Consider the following 13,538-nt stretch of genomic DNA (forward strand, 5'->3'; position numbering starts at 1 on the left):
ACAACACACACAACATAACGTTACAGCCGCAGTGTTGTGAGTGAATCATGTCTGGACAACCAGGCTTCATGAACCCGCTCCACAGACCCCGGTGCCCGGCCGTAGGTGGCTCACACACCCGGGGAAGGACATCCTGGCAGTTAAGAGGAGAAACTTTCTGCTTCTAAGTTGTTGTTAAGTTTAGGAGCAGCGCAGCGGCTCGCGGCTGCAGCTCTGTTCACTTCATACACTGACTCCATTCTCAGTGTATGAAGTGAACAGAGCTGCAGCCGCGAGCCGCTGCGCTGCTCCTAAACTAGAAGCAGAAAGTTTCTCCTCTTAACCCCGGTGCCCGGCCGCCACTAGAGCAGCGGCGGCGGCGGCCAAGCACCGGGGTCTGTGGAGCGGGTTCATGAAGCCTGGTTGTCCCGACATGATTCACTCACAACACTGCGGCTGTAACGTTATGTTGTGTGTGTTGTAGCCTACTTTTCACGGTTAAATTATCACCGCGACACACACACAGAGCAGCGAGTCAGTTAATACGTAGTAGCCCCCTGCTACGAACATACAGTGGCTAACCAGCTGCTACTTCCCCGTAAGCAGAAGCGATTGCACCGGGGAAACATGTTGCTAGGCAACCATGTCAACCACACATTCTATGATTATTTCATTATCACGAGAAAACGGTCTTTGTTATCTCGAGATAACGAAATAAATTAATTCGTTATCACGAGAAAACAGACTTTGTTATCTCGAGATAACGAAATAATAAGTCGTTATCACGAGAAAACGATAATAAAAAAATTTATACGGACTTGGCCCTTTAGGGCTTCCGTAGAAACCAGCGCCGGTAAAATCCCGACATTTATGTCCACGAGTTGCAGCCCTCTCGAGCCATCGTGTTTTTTGTTTTTTTTTCTTCTGTGGGGAGAAGTTAGCAAACAGCGGCATGAAGCTGGCTCATCTCCAGCTGCAGCTCAACACAAAACATGCACGTCATGTCGGTGACTGCTTCATGAGGAAACTTTATGAATTCAGGTTGGTGTTACATGAGATTTTAAACGACAGCATCAAAGTGATCAACTTCATAAAGTCAAGGCCACTAATGCAGGTGTGTTTCACTGCCTCAGTTAACACAGACAGAGAGAAGTCCTCTGGCTCTCAACCTGTTGTTATGATCTGAAGCCACACCTCTGACTGAGCACAGTCCCCCCATGCCACCGTGTTGCAGGACACAGACTGACTGTCAAAGCAGTAGCCCTACCAAAGACGGTTTATAAACCAAGACCTTTCATGACGAGTCAGCTTCTGTATGCATGTCACGTGGGCTTCTGCACGGCCACGCCCCTTTAGAGAGACCAGAGGCAGCTCGGAGTGTATTGATTCCTATGGGACAATTTAATGTGAACACCGATTATGGTCGGGCCTTTCTCCCCACGGTCACTGAAGCAAATTTTGGACTCATTTTTCACAAGCCACATCTCTTCTGAACAGTTTGACACCAAAATGGTAATTTTCAGACGGAGAGATCCGGAGAAAATCCACTTTGTTCAAGACCTGTTTCTGTCTCTATGACACACTCTCGCGAGATTTGGCACAGATCTCCTAGGCAACGTCAAACAAACGGCCGCGAACTCCCGTGAAAATGATTTAAATTATTTTTGGCATGCTAAATATTACTGTTAGTAGTGTAAATATTTAATGTTATCATAAGAAAATATAAATATCTCACTTTCATCTACCTACAAATTGTATAAATCCACACACACGTTCGCAGACGAGGTGGGGTGACGGTTGGCCACGCCCACTTAGAGAGACAGGAAGTGTATACCATTTCATATCATTGGAGCAGCCGCTCATGGAGTATCTTTCCATTTATTGAATATCTTTGGCCCTACTGTCTGGGCTTTTTTGTGTGTGAAGAAATGTTTATTTGATGTCATGAATTCATTTTGAGAACAGATATTTATTAGATAGCATTTTTACGAAGGAGTATTAGGGCCAGCCAAAAAAAAAAAAAAAACAGCCACAAAAAAAAAAAATCCAGCACAAGGGAAAAAAGTAAGCAAAAAAAAAAAAATCCGGCACAAGAAAAAAAAAAAAAAAGTCAGATGAAAAAAAAAAAAAATCTGGCACAAGAAAAAAAAAAAAGTCAGGCAAAAGAAAAAAAAAATCCATCACAAGAAAAAAAAAAAGGCAGGCAAAAAAAAAAAAAAATCCGGCACAAGAAAAAAAAAAAAACTGCAGAGGCTTGACCATGTAGCCTGCCACAACAAAGCGACTGTCGGCTCAATGACAGCAGCAGAGTGACAGACAGGCTGCCAAACTCTGCAGCGCCATAAAAGTGAACAATAAAGCCGATTAACTTTGACTCAATGCCGGAGTATGACAATGAAAACACGAATCACTTCCGTGTCCAACTCCTGTTGCTAACATACAGCAATCAGCAATGCATGTTCTTCATTGCTGTCCCCCATATCTATGGCTGCCCCCCCCCAAAAAAAAAACAAACACACACAAACAATCATTTATAAGTTACACAGAGACGTTATATGAGCTAACGTTTAGCGTGACTAAACGTGACTGGAGACACCTCCGTGACGAGACCACCGCGATCCAGGTCTCTGCCTCCTCCTGTAGTATTTACAAATACAAATACTATACAGGATAGGCCTATCTCCTCTCTTCCTCTCCTGTAGTATTTGTAGTATTTACAAATACTACTACAAGAGCCTGTCTGTCACTCTTCTGCTGTCACGGAGCAGTCAGTCGCTTGTCGCTTTGTTGTGGTGGTCAAGCCTGCAGTTTTTTTTTTTCTTGTGCTGGTTTTTTTTTTTTTTGCCTTACTTTTTTTTTTTTTCTTGTGCTGGATTCTTTTTTTTTTGCCTGACTTTTTTTTTTTCTTCTGCCGGATTTTTTTTTTTCCACCTGACTTTTTTTTTTTTTTCTTGTGCCAGATTTTTTTTTTTTTTTGGCTGTTTTTTTTTTTTTTTGGCTGGCCCTAATACTCCTTCGTACATTTTAGATTGATGATCATTCTCACGTGCAAAAATCTTTTTATATAATCAAGTTGATTATTTTTTTAGTCTGTATTATGTTAATAAAGGCTTCTGTATTTTGACTGCAACAGTCATGCATTCTGATTTACAGTTATGAGTGCCACTGCCACCTCTTTGTGAACAGCAGCATTTTGTGGGACCATTCAAACCCGTGTTAAAGCAGAAGTAAGTGGTCCGGTCGTTTTCGCTAATGCTGCGTTCCAGGCAGGCTTTTGAAATCGTAAATTACAGCTTCAAGTCACAACTTACGACTTTGTAGCGTTCCAGGCAACCCACTCGTGTTTTTCCGACCTGTTTTACCGGTGAAAGTCACTATAACGGCCACTCGTAACTTCCGACCCGTGAACTCGTACCAGATCAAACTGGTACGACTTCACGGTCGGAAAAATACGAGTTTCCTTGAACGCACCATAACAGTCCTCGTCCCTACGTCGCCACATTCACGGCGTCCCTTGGCTGCACACACAGCCCTGCATGCCGTTCTCTCTCCTCATTGGATAAAAACTGTAGGATACGATAAATGTTTTCTCCTGGGCTCAGAGCAGAGCAGAGTGACTGACAGACCCGTGTTTCAGTCCAAACACTCTATGTAAGTGATTGCTGTCGGAAGATAGAACTATTTAAGACTTATATTAACACAAATATATCACTTACTTCTGCTTTAATACTAGTCTGGATACTAATGTTCTTCTACAATATTCACTCCTCGTGACAGTAAAAGAGGTCATTCTAAGCCAATTTACTGTAGTAATTATTCTCTAAATTATTAGAAAATGGGGTTAACACCCAGTCATGCATGAAAAAAAAAATACCGTCAAATACCGTGAAACCGATATAATTATGAAAAATACCGTGATATAAATTTTTGGTCATACCGCCCAGCTCTAGTTTAATGTCACTCACACATGCGACGTTTCGGGCGTTAGCCCTTCATCAGACATGAGGACAATTAAACACTAGGGCTGTCAGGCGATTAAAAAAATTAATCTAATTAATTGTAAAATTTGTAATTAATTAATCTAATTAATCACATTTTAATCTTATATCTGCTAAAGGTACCCAAATAAAGAATTCAAATTCTAGGACGTTACAAAATTGTATTGCATGACTAATCAATTGAATACACTTAGAAGAGAAGATTTGAAATCCACATTTTTATTGGTGAAGTGTGTTTCATAAATGAAATTTAAAAGAAAATGGTCAAGCACATCCCAGCAAACCAATTAGGCCAGGTGAGGAACCAAAGCGCGGCGCCCTGGAGCGGAGGCAGTTTCAGATCGGCGCCCATGTTAACCGGTCTGCCTGGTCGCACATCTCGGGTTATGGGGCGCCGCTGCAGCGCTTTAGTTCTACAGTATTTTTCACACGAGCGCCATTGTCAAGCTGGATAGACCAGATCGTACCAGACAGGAAGTCGGGCTCAGAAAAGACGAGAGAATCCGGTCAATTTTCAAAATAAAATAATTAAATGATGATTAATTAAGTTGTTGCTTGTCCGTCTATTTGTCAGTTGCGTCTGCACGCAAGACACACACATCCAAATACAGAGCTAGAGACAGACCTGTGTGTGTGGAAAACCGAACACAGACGGGTAGCCTATAGATGCGAGTGGAGTCGATGTTTGACCAGGCGCGGAGAGAGCAGGAGTAGCAGCTCCTGTGCAGCCAGCCAAGCGCCTGTGAGGATGCTAGGGGTGTCAGTGTTTACATTTTTTTCTACACGTGTAACACGGGAGATAGTGATCTCTTTCTATCGCGCTTGGGGGGGGGGGGGGCTCTAACGCCGGGATTCCACTGGATGCGGAACGATTCCAAAACGGGTCCGCTACGGAACGGCTGCGTACTCCGACTCCGTCAACTCACACCGGTTCCGTCCGTGATGTTGATTGTTGCGGCTCCGCCGCACAGCGGGAACACGTGATCTCGCGATAAAGCGGGTCGTAGTTTCCATAAAGTGAACCACAAAATCAAAAACAATTAATTTAATCCAGAGGAGTAGTAGAGAAACAACTTGGTGCTGACCTGACTTGATTTTACAATCACTATCTCCTTGTCCATGGTGTAAACGGGGTGAAATGATGTCTGAAAACCTCCGAGCTGCTGACTTCAGGCCGGTCGCTGCCCATTACAACGTTTTCAAGGTGTAAAGCAGGAAATATGCTCCGCTGTAAACATGGTGTATTTTATTTTGAAAATTAACCGGGTGTTTTATTTTGTATTTTGCCCGCGATTTCCTGTCATACACGACCTGCTCTGTGCTGATTGATGCGCCGTGCTCCGGCGTCCGGCAAAAATAGAAGCTCTGCATATCTTTTGCGAGGGCTGCCGGATGCCGGTGCCGTTCCGGACCCACGACGCAGCGGACCCGGAGTCGGTGGACGCTGCCACGGTGATTATAATTAATACATAACAGCTCCGCCGCCGTACTGGAGCGGATCTGCAGCCGTTCCGCATCCAGTGGAATTTAGGCGTAATTGTCTGCCGCCGCGCTTGTGGCGCTGTTTTCAACTCGGTTCAAGGGGTGCGTTGACGCGCAGCTTGTGTGCCTGCGGGGCTCATCGGGGCTCCGCTCCGTTCAGACGTTGTGCTGAGCGTGAACGCACCTCACCGGCGCAGAGCGTGAAGAGAGAGAGGAGACGGAGGGGTGAAGCCAGTTTAGTGGGTTAGACGTATGTTGAGTGTAAAGCCAGGCTCTCCTGTACTAGGTGGCTCTCTTTTAACCCGACTAGATCACCACGGTAACTTATGCTTAGCTCATAACCGTTCAGAGTTTAATAATAAAATCGGCTATAAAAGCACTGCTGTTAAAGTTATAGGGTTCTATTTTCGTGAACTAGGTGCAGGCGGGGCGAGTCAGCCCTGCGCCTCGCCTTCGCTTTGCCAACGGGGAGTGTCCAGGAGCAGTTTGCAATTTTCCTTCGAAGCGCAGATGGGCGCATCCCACCTACTTCCCTCCCACCAGCGCAAATGGCATAGGGGAGGAGAGAAGGCGTGGAGTGGGTTTGACACAGCCGAGTCAGATCTTCACCAATCAAATGAGCTCCTCTCCTCGCCTTTAAATCCGCCGCGCGCGAGAGGCGCACGTTTGATTTCACCGTGGAAGAGGGAGGCTATTGACTTGGTGCGCACACGTCACCAAGACCTCACAGGCAGGTTTCCACAGTTCCAGGCACATTTAGATGGAATTAATAATCACAATAATCAGCACATACACGTACTGTATATCTATATCGATTGTCCCGTCACACTGATGACAGATCAAAGGCTGTCGGCACGTAATGGAAACTCGACCTGACTGAATTAACACAGACAATCTATATAGATATACGTGTATGTGCTGATTCAGATACAATAAATAGGGGTTATTGTGATTATTATTATTATTATTATTATTATTATTATTATTATTATTATTATTTATTGCATTTAAATGTGCCTGGAACTGTGGAAACCTGCCTGTGAGGTCTTGGTGACGTGGGCGCACTGCGCGCTGGACAGTCAAAATACCAGTCCGCTGGCTGCGCTTCGCCTTGCGCTGAGATAAGACCAGGTTGGAGCTGGCGAGCTTTCGGCGCACTCTCCGCGCGGTCTATCTGCAACAAATTGTCACTGCGCCACGGTGAATCTGTCGACACCTCCCCCTGCTGCGCGACCACTCCCATCTCGGCGCACAGCAGTCTGCCAATTTACCGAATCCGCTGCGCACCTTGTTGCACTGGAGGAAAATGCCACTGCGCCAGCTGCGCCCCCCTGAGTTGCGCCAGGAAAATAGGGCCCATAGTGTGTAACTTCTGTCGCCCCCTAAAGGATTTCTGCGTTATTACAACGATACGGCCGGCACCTATGGCCCGGTGTAACCCTCCCCTCCTCTCCCCACCGCTACCGCTGTAGCTGCATGATACATCACACACAGTAAACACTCACAACACACCACATGCTGCTGGTCACGGACCACAGTTCACGGACTATAACACTCGCCACTCGCCGCACACTGCTCGTCACAGCACACAGACTCCCCGCAGTAAGTTACACACGGCTACACACCTTGTAACTTACTGCTAACGATGTGGCTAACACCAGGCTGCTAACAGGTGTTACTTCTAGCAGCAGCGGAGCGCTCTCCTCCCTCCTCCCGTCTCGTTGTCAGGTAAAACCGAGTAAAACACGTCGTTTCGGTCGTTTCCTGTCCGCCAGCGCGGGAAAGTCGCTCCAAGACAGTAAATACAAAAATAACAAATACTGAAAAATACCGCGAGGCGTTTGAGGAGCCGAACGGCTTAATCAGCGTTGTATCATCTCCTCTTGTAGTGGCTTGGGTGAAACGGATATTTACAGACACGTAGAAGTTACGCACTATAGCTTTAACTATTTAACTCATTTACAGCTGGCGTCACCTTTACTTTGACAGTGGATCTGGATCAGAACAGAGCATTTGTAGGAGGGAGAGATCACACTGATCAGCTGCTGTTGACTTTCTCTCTGAGCGTCTCTGCCTGCAGATGTTGAGCTGAGGGAATAGGCTGCTCAGCTGTTGAGCCGAGCGTCAGGAGCAAGTTGCTTCGTAGTAGCCTACCGTGTTAACTCCGGGGGGACCGCGGGGCTAGAGGTTTTGTGGAGCAGGAACATGAACACAAAGCATGGCTATGTTGAGCCTCCTTCGCAGTACAGGCCGGAGGAGTCAGTGTTTTTTTTTTTTCCTCGGCCTTTATTTTGAAAGGAAAGCTGGAGAGAGACGGGTAGGCTACGCAGAAATAAAGTGAGGGGGGATTGACACGCAGTTCCATTATTATCTGAAGCTTTCAGGCAACGTTATCACCCCTAAAAATACTATATTGGTGAGAAATGAAGGAGGAGGAGGGAAAAAAGGTGTGTAAACGATTATTGATTTTTCTAAACGGTTATGATTTGTTATCCGTGTACACGTTTACACGTGTAGATGTTGACACCCCTAGAGGACGGGGAACTGCCCATTGGTCCGACCTCCCATTGGTTCGACCTCCCATTACTCCGACAAAATACCCACTGGTCCGACCTCCCACTGGTTCGACCTCCCATTACTCCGACAAAATACCCACTGGTCCGACTTCCCATTGGTTCGACCTCCCATTACTCCGACAAAATCAACCACAAGTCGGACCAATAGGAGGTCGGACCAGTGGGTGGTCCCGTTAGTTCGAACTGTCATCGCTACTTTGTGACAAGCTCTTCCATTGATAGGAGCATGCAGCTCTCTCTCTCTCTCTCTCTCTCTACGCACATCACACACATACACGCGCGGCCCAGAATATCACCATATTCAGTCAGAGAGCCAGATCATGTCAGATCGCGCACAACCATCATAAATGCTGATCAAGATGTGTAAACTGATAATCAAAGCCCCCCCTCCCAGAGTACAGAGTAAAAGAAATACACTTTTTTTTCTCTCCCCCCCTCCGCTCGAGCACGGCTGAACCTGGCCAGCTTGAGCTCACTTCACGGGCGCGAGCCTGCTGCAGCCGCCGCTGCTGCTGGCAGCAGACTGAGAGAGAGAGAGAGAAAAAAGTAAATTTCGCTTTGGTTAGGTTCAGGCAATGAAGAAAGGAGTTGGTTAAGTTTAGTAAAAACACCAGGTAGAGGCTAGACAGGCTGGAAGCATAATGAGCGCGTTATATGTTATTAATATGAAATGCTTGTTTTGCAGTTAATTATGCACATGATCCGTTTGATCCCAGAAAGGAAAAAAGGATCAATGCGCAGCCTCTGTTTCCTTTCTGATTGCGTCCGTCTGTCTGTTCGGAGTGGGAGAGAGAGACAGAGAACCCAATCCACCTGTCTGTAATGTAAGTTTGATTTGATATGAGTTTAATTACGGACACTAATGAGCGCGCAGCAGTGCGTAAAAGTCGTGCGTAATGACAGCTCCTCGTTGGTGAAACACAATAAACTGCACCTCTTCTTCCACGTGTGTCTTATTGACAGGTGGAGCCTATATGAATGATTATATAAATGCATAGTGAACGGTAAGAATGGAGAGTTTGACTAATAACTAGTCCAGTTCGAACTAATGAGGACCTTCCATTAGTTCGAACTCTCATTACTCCGATTGTCGGACCAATGGGAGGTCGAACCAATGGGAGGTCGAACTAATGGGAGGTCGGACTAATGGGAGGTCGGACCAGTGCCATGGACCCAGAGGACGCGCTGCTCCCGCTCCGCTTCCGCGAGCAGTGTCCGGCGAGTATCAAAACATGCCTCGTCTTTTGGTGCCAAGTTTCGGTACCCAGAGGTTAATCACGTGATTAATAATGCTGATAATGCTGCAAATGCTCGTCTGTAACATTACGTGGTTGCAGTATGCATTGGGTTCCTCTTCGGCATCGGGTTCCTCTTCGGGTGTGATTACGACCAAATCACACCCGTGCTGATATACAGTACGACAGCACTCCCTCTTGTGTGATATTGCTTAATTAGCATTATTATGTTTTCTCCAACATCATCATAAAATAGGTGTTGTGGTCTATTAGTCTGATATCAGTCAATCAATGTACATCATCCACACATATATCAATAACAATGAAACCATTGAAAACATAGTGAAATGTTTCTGAGCCTCAGATGCTCAGTTTTATTGAGAGTTTACAGTGGAAGCAGTGAAGGCTCTGTAGTAGTAGCTCCCAGTGGCTTGCTGCAAGATTTTCATTTGTCGTTGTAAACCACTGGATGTATGATGTAAACACGGAAGAACATCTTGCGCATCTTGTGCAGCCACTGGGAGCTACTACAACAAGCGTTTTGTTCCAACCAATCAAGAGCACACAGTTTGACCAATCAGCTGTCTGAAGACTGAGATCAGTTGATTCAATGAGACAAGTCTGGTGTGCTGCTGATTGGCTGGAACAAAAACCTGCAGCCACACTGCCCTTTGTGGAATAGTATGACTGCTGTACTCTCTTATTTTGTGCGAGCTTGTGTGAGCTTTGGTGTGGTTAAGCTGTGTTAATGAGATGACATCACTCTGAGAGGCGTGTGCATCCACTGGAATTAATGAGGTGATGTGACTCACTGTGTGGTGGGCGTGGTGGCAGCTGGATTGAGTGCTACATTGGAGCATACTTCATGATTGCTGGTCCCTTGCTAACCATTTTTTGTTGCAAGGATCAAAGTGTATTATAATTATCATAGTTGTAATACATTAAAACTCTGCATCTTTGATGCATCATAATTGTAATGTAATAGACTTGAGCCTTAGAGGTACCCGTAGCTACGCGAGATCTGCTACGTGATACGTGATACGAAAGTAATATGGTCGTGTTCATGAAGCTACTCTGTGTTATGGCTGTTGTACAGACGTACAGTAAAGTTTGATAAAACTAAGTCGGTTGTCAAGCCTCCTAAATCTAACATGGTGTCAGAAGTGAAGGCGGAAGAAGAGTGACGGTATGGCGCAGTTTCAACCACCAACGAGTTTGTGTTTGCAAGGCAATCTTGCCGAAAATTGGAGGAACTGGAGTCAGCGTTTTGAGCTCTTCTGTACTGCCAGTGGCATCGCGGAGAAATCCGAGAAGGTGCAGTGTGCAACGTTTCTTCACGTCGCGGGAGAAGAGGCAATTAAAGTATGCAATACGTTTGTCTAAGCGGACGGTGAGAAAGACAAAATTGACGTGCTGAAGAAAAAGTTTCAGGACTATTGTGAGCCAAGAAAAAACTTACCTTACATACGGCACATGTTCTTCACACGAGCCCAGAAACAGTCAGAGTCCATTGATTCGTATGTAACGTATTTGAAAAATAAGGCCAAGGACTGTGAATTTGGACAGTTGCACGACTCCCTGGTACGTGACAGAATTGTTTGTGGTATTATTGACGACCAAGTGAGAGGGAGACTGTTAAGAGAAGCAGATCTGACCCTAGAAAAAGCCATTGATATATGTCGTGCAAGTGAAATAACGACCAGTCAAGTCAAAGCACTCACAGAAGAAATAGAAATGAACAGAGTACGGACTGTCAGACAAAAAGATAAAATGAAAGCTAACACAGAACAAAATGAGTCAAGTTGCAGCAGATGTGGTTACAAGCATGGAACAAAAAAATGTCCAGCTATTGGCCAAACATGTAAAACATGCAACAAGAAAAATCACTTTGCCAAGATGTGCAGATCACAGAGTCGACAGCACCAACAGAGAAAGAATGTACATGCAATAGAGCAAAGTGAGGAAGAACATGACATGTTTATTGGCACAGTCAGACAGGAGCATGAGAAACACTTGAGAATGATGGAGTCTGCACAAACAGAAAATGAGGAAGAAAAATGGACTGAAAGACTGACAATTAACAAGAAAATTGTGACTTTCAAACTGGATACAGGTGCAGGTGGCCAGAAGATAGCACCACTGGGCAAAAGAGCAATAACGTGTCAATACAAAGGCCAAAAGCACAAGATTGAGTTTGAAATCACACAAGAAGATGTTCCGGCTATACTGGGAGGAGCCACATGTGTGAAACTTGGCTTAGTGAAGAGGATGCATGATGTTGGAAAAGAAAATGACATCCTTAAGGACTATGAGGATCTTTTCACCGGACTAGGTTGCTTACCTGGTCAGCATCATATACAGATTGATCACACTGTTACACCTGTTGTGCATGCTCCCAGAAGGATTCCTGTAGCACTCAGAGACAGAGTAATTGAAGAACTACAGCGTATGGAGAAATTGGGAGTAATAACCAGGCAGACGGAACCGACAGAGTGGGTTAACAGTATGGTAACAGTGGTCACACCCAAGAAAATTTGTATCTGCATGGACCCAAAAGACTTAAACCAAGCAATCAAACGGGAGCATTATCCATTGCAATCAGGGTTTTTGGCAGATAAAACTTGATGATGAAAGCTCGAAACTCTGCACATTTAATACCCCTGTCGGAAGATACAGATTCCTGCGTTTACCGTTTGGGATCTCTTCGGCGCCAGAGGTGTTTCAGAGAGCTATTGCGCAGATGATTGAAGGGCTAGATGGGGTCGTGAACATCATTGATGACTTGCTTGTCTGGGGCGACACTGTGGCAGAGCACGACCGCAGGTTGAAGTTGTTGCTGGAGAGAGCAAAAGAGAATAATATAAAACTCAACAAAAACAAGTGCTTTATCAGGACAAAAGAAATTAAATACATCGGACACACACTCACCACCAGTGGACTGAAACCGGATGAGGAAAAAGTGAGAGCAGTGACACAGCTCCCAGACCCACAGAATAAGCAGGAACTGCTGAGGTTCATGGGGATGATTCAGTACCTCACAAAGTTCATCCCAAATTTGTCAGACATCAGTGCACCTTTAAGAAAGCTGCTTGAAGGAGACACGGAGTAGCACTGGGAGGAAACACAAAAGAGGAGTTTTGAGAAACTTAAACAGCTGGTCACCAACGCTCCAACCTTAAAGTTTTATGATGTTAACAAACCACTGACGCTGTCAGTAGATGCAAGCTCAGAAGGCATCGGTGCAGTCATATTGCAGGATGGACAGCCAGTAGCTTACGGGTCGAGGGCTCTCACTGACTGTCAGCGCAGGTATGCGCAAATAGAAAAAGAACTACTTGCTATTGTCTATGGGTGTGAGAAATTCCACCAGTATGTGTATGGAAAAGACATTCAGGTTGAGAGTGACCACAAGCCGCTGGAGAGTATTTTCAAAAAACCCTTGCACCAAGCTCCTATGAGGCTTCAGAGGATGCTGCAAAGATACAGCCTTAAAGTCACCTACAGACCGGGCAAGGAATTGCATATTGCAGATGCGTTGAGTCGAGCATTCCTCAAGGAGCAGAATGAAGAGCTGCTGGAGAAAGACCTAGAGGTAAACATGATCACACATCATTTACCCATGTCAGAGGAAAAACTGCACAAGTTCAGGCCAGCAACAACAAACGACCCTGAAATGAAGTTACTGAAAGACATTACATTAAGAGGTTGGCCGAATGAAAGAAGTGCGGTACCAAAAGAAATGCAGCCCTATTGGACATTTAGAGATGAAATCACACACACATCTGGGCTGATGTTCAAAGGAGCAAAGCTCATCGTTCCACATCAGCTGAGACAAGAAATGCTTAACAAAATCCATGAATCACACTTAGGAATTGTTAAGTGCAAAGAGAGAGCCAGGGATGTGTTGTATTGGCCGCTAATGTATACACACATTGAAGAGATGGTTTATTTATTTTTTATTTTAATGTTTATTTTGCAGGGACGATACATACAACATTGCCACAAAGAATGAAAAAATGTGATGCATACAAGACGTCTAGCTTCAGCTAATTTGCAGTCTTTGTCCCTGGTCAGGCTAAAGAAGGATAAAAGATACTGAATACCGTTACAATAAGTGCAATAATACAAATACAGTGAATAATACAGTGAATAGTGTCACAGTGTCCCACTTGTAATGAGAACCGCAACAGCAACCCAAGAGAGCCGCTACTCTCTCACCCTGTACCAGACAGACCGTGGGAGAAAGTAGGGACTGATCTCTTTCACTT

Source organism: Trachurus japonicus, chromosome 18 (genome assembly GCF_045865225.1).
Source record: "Trachurus japonicus isolate A0001 chromosome 18, Traja_1.0".
In the NCBI taxonomy this organism is placed as follows: domain Eukaryota; kingdom Metazoa; phylum Chordata; class Actinopteri; order Carangiformes; family Carangidae; genus Trachurus; species Trachurus japonicus.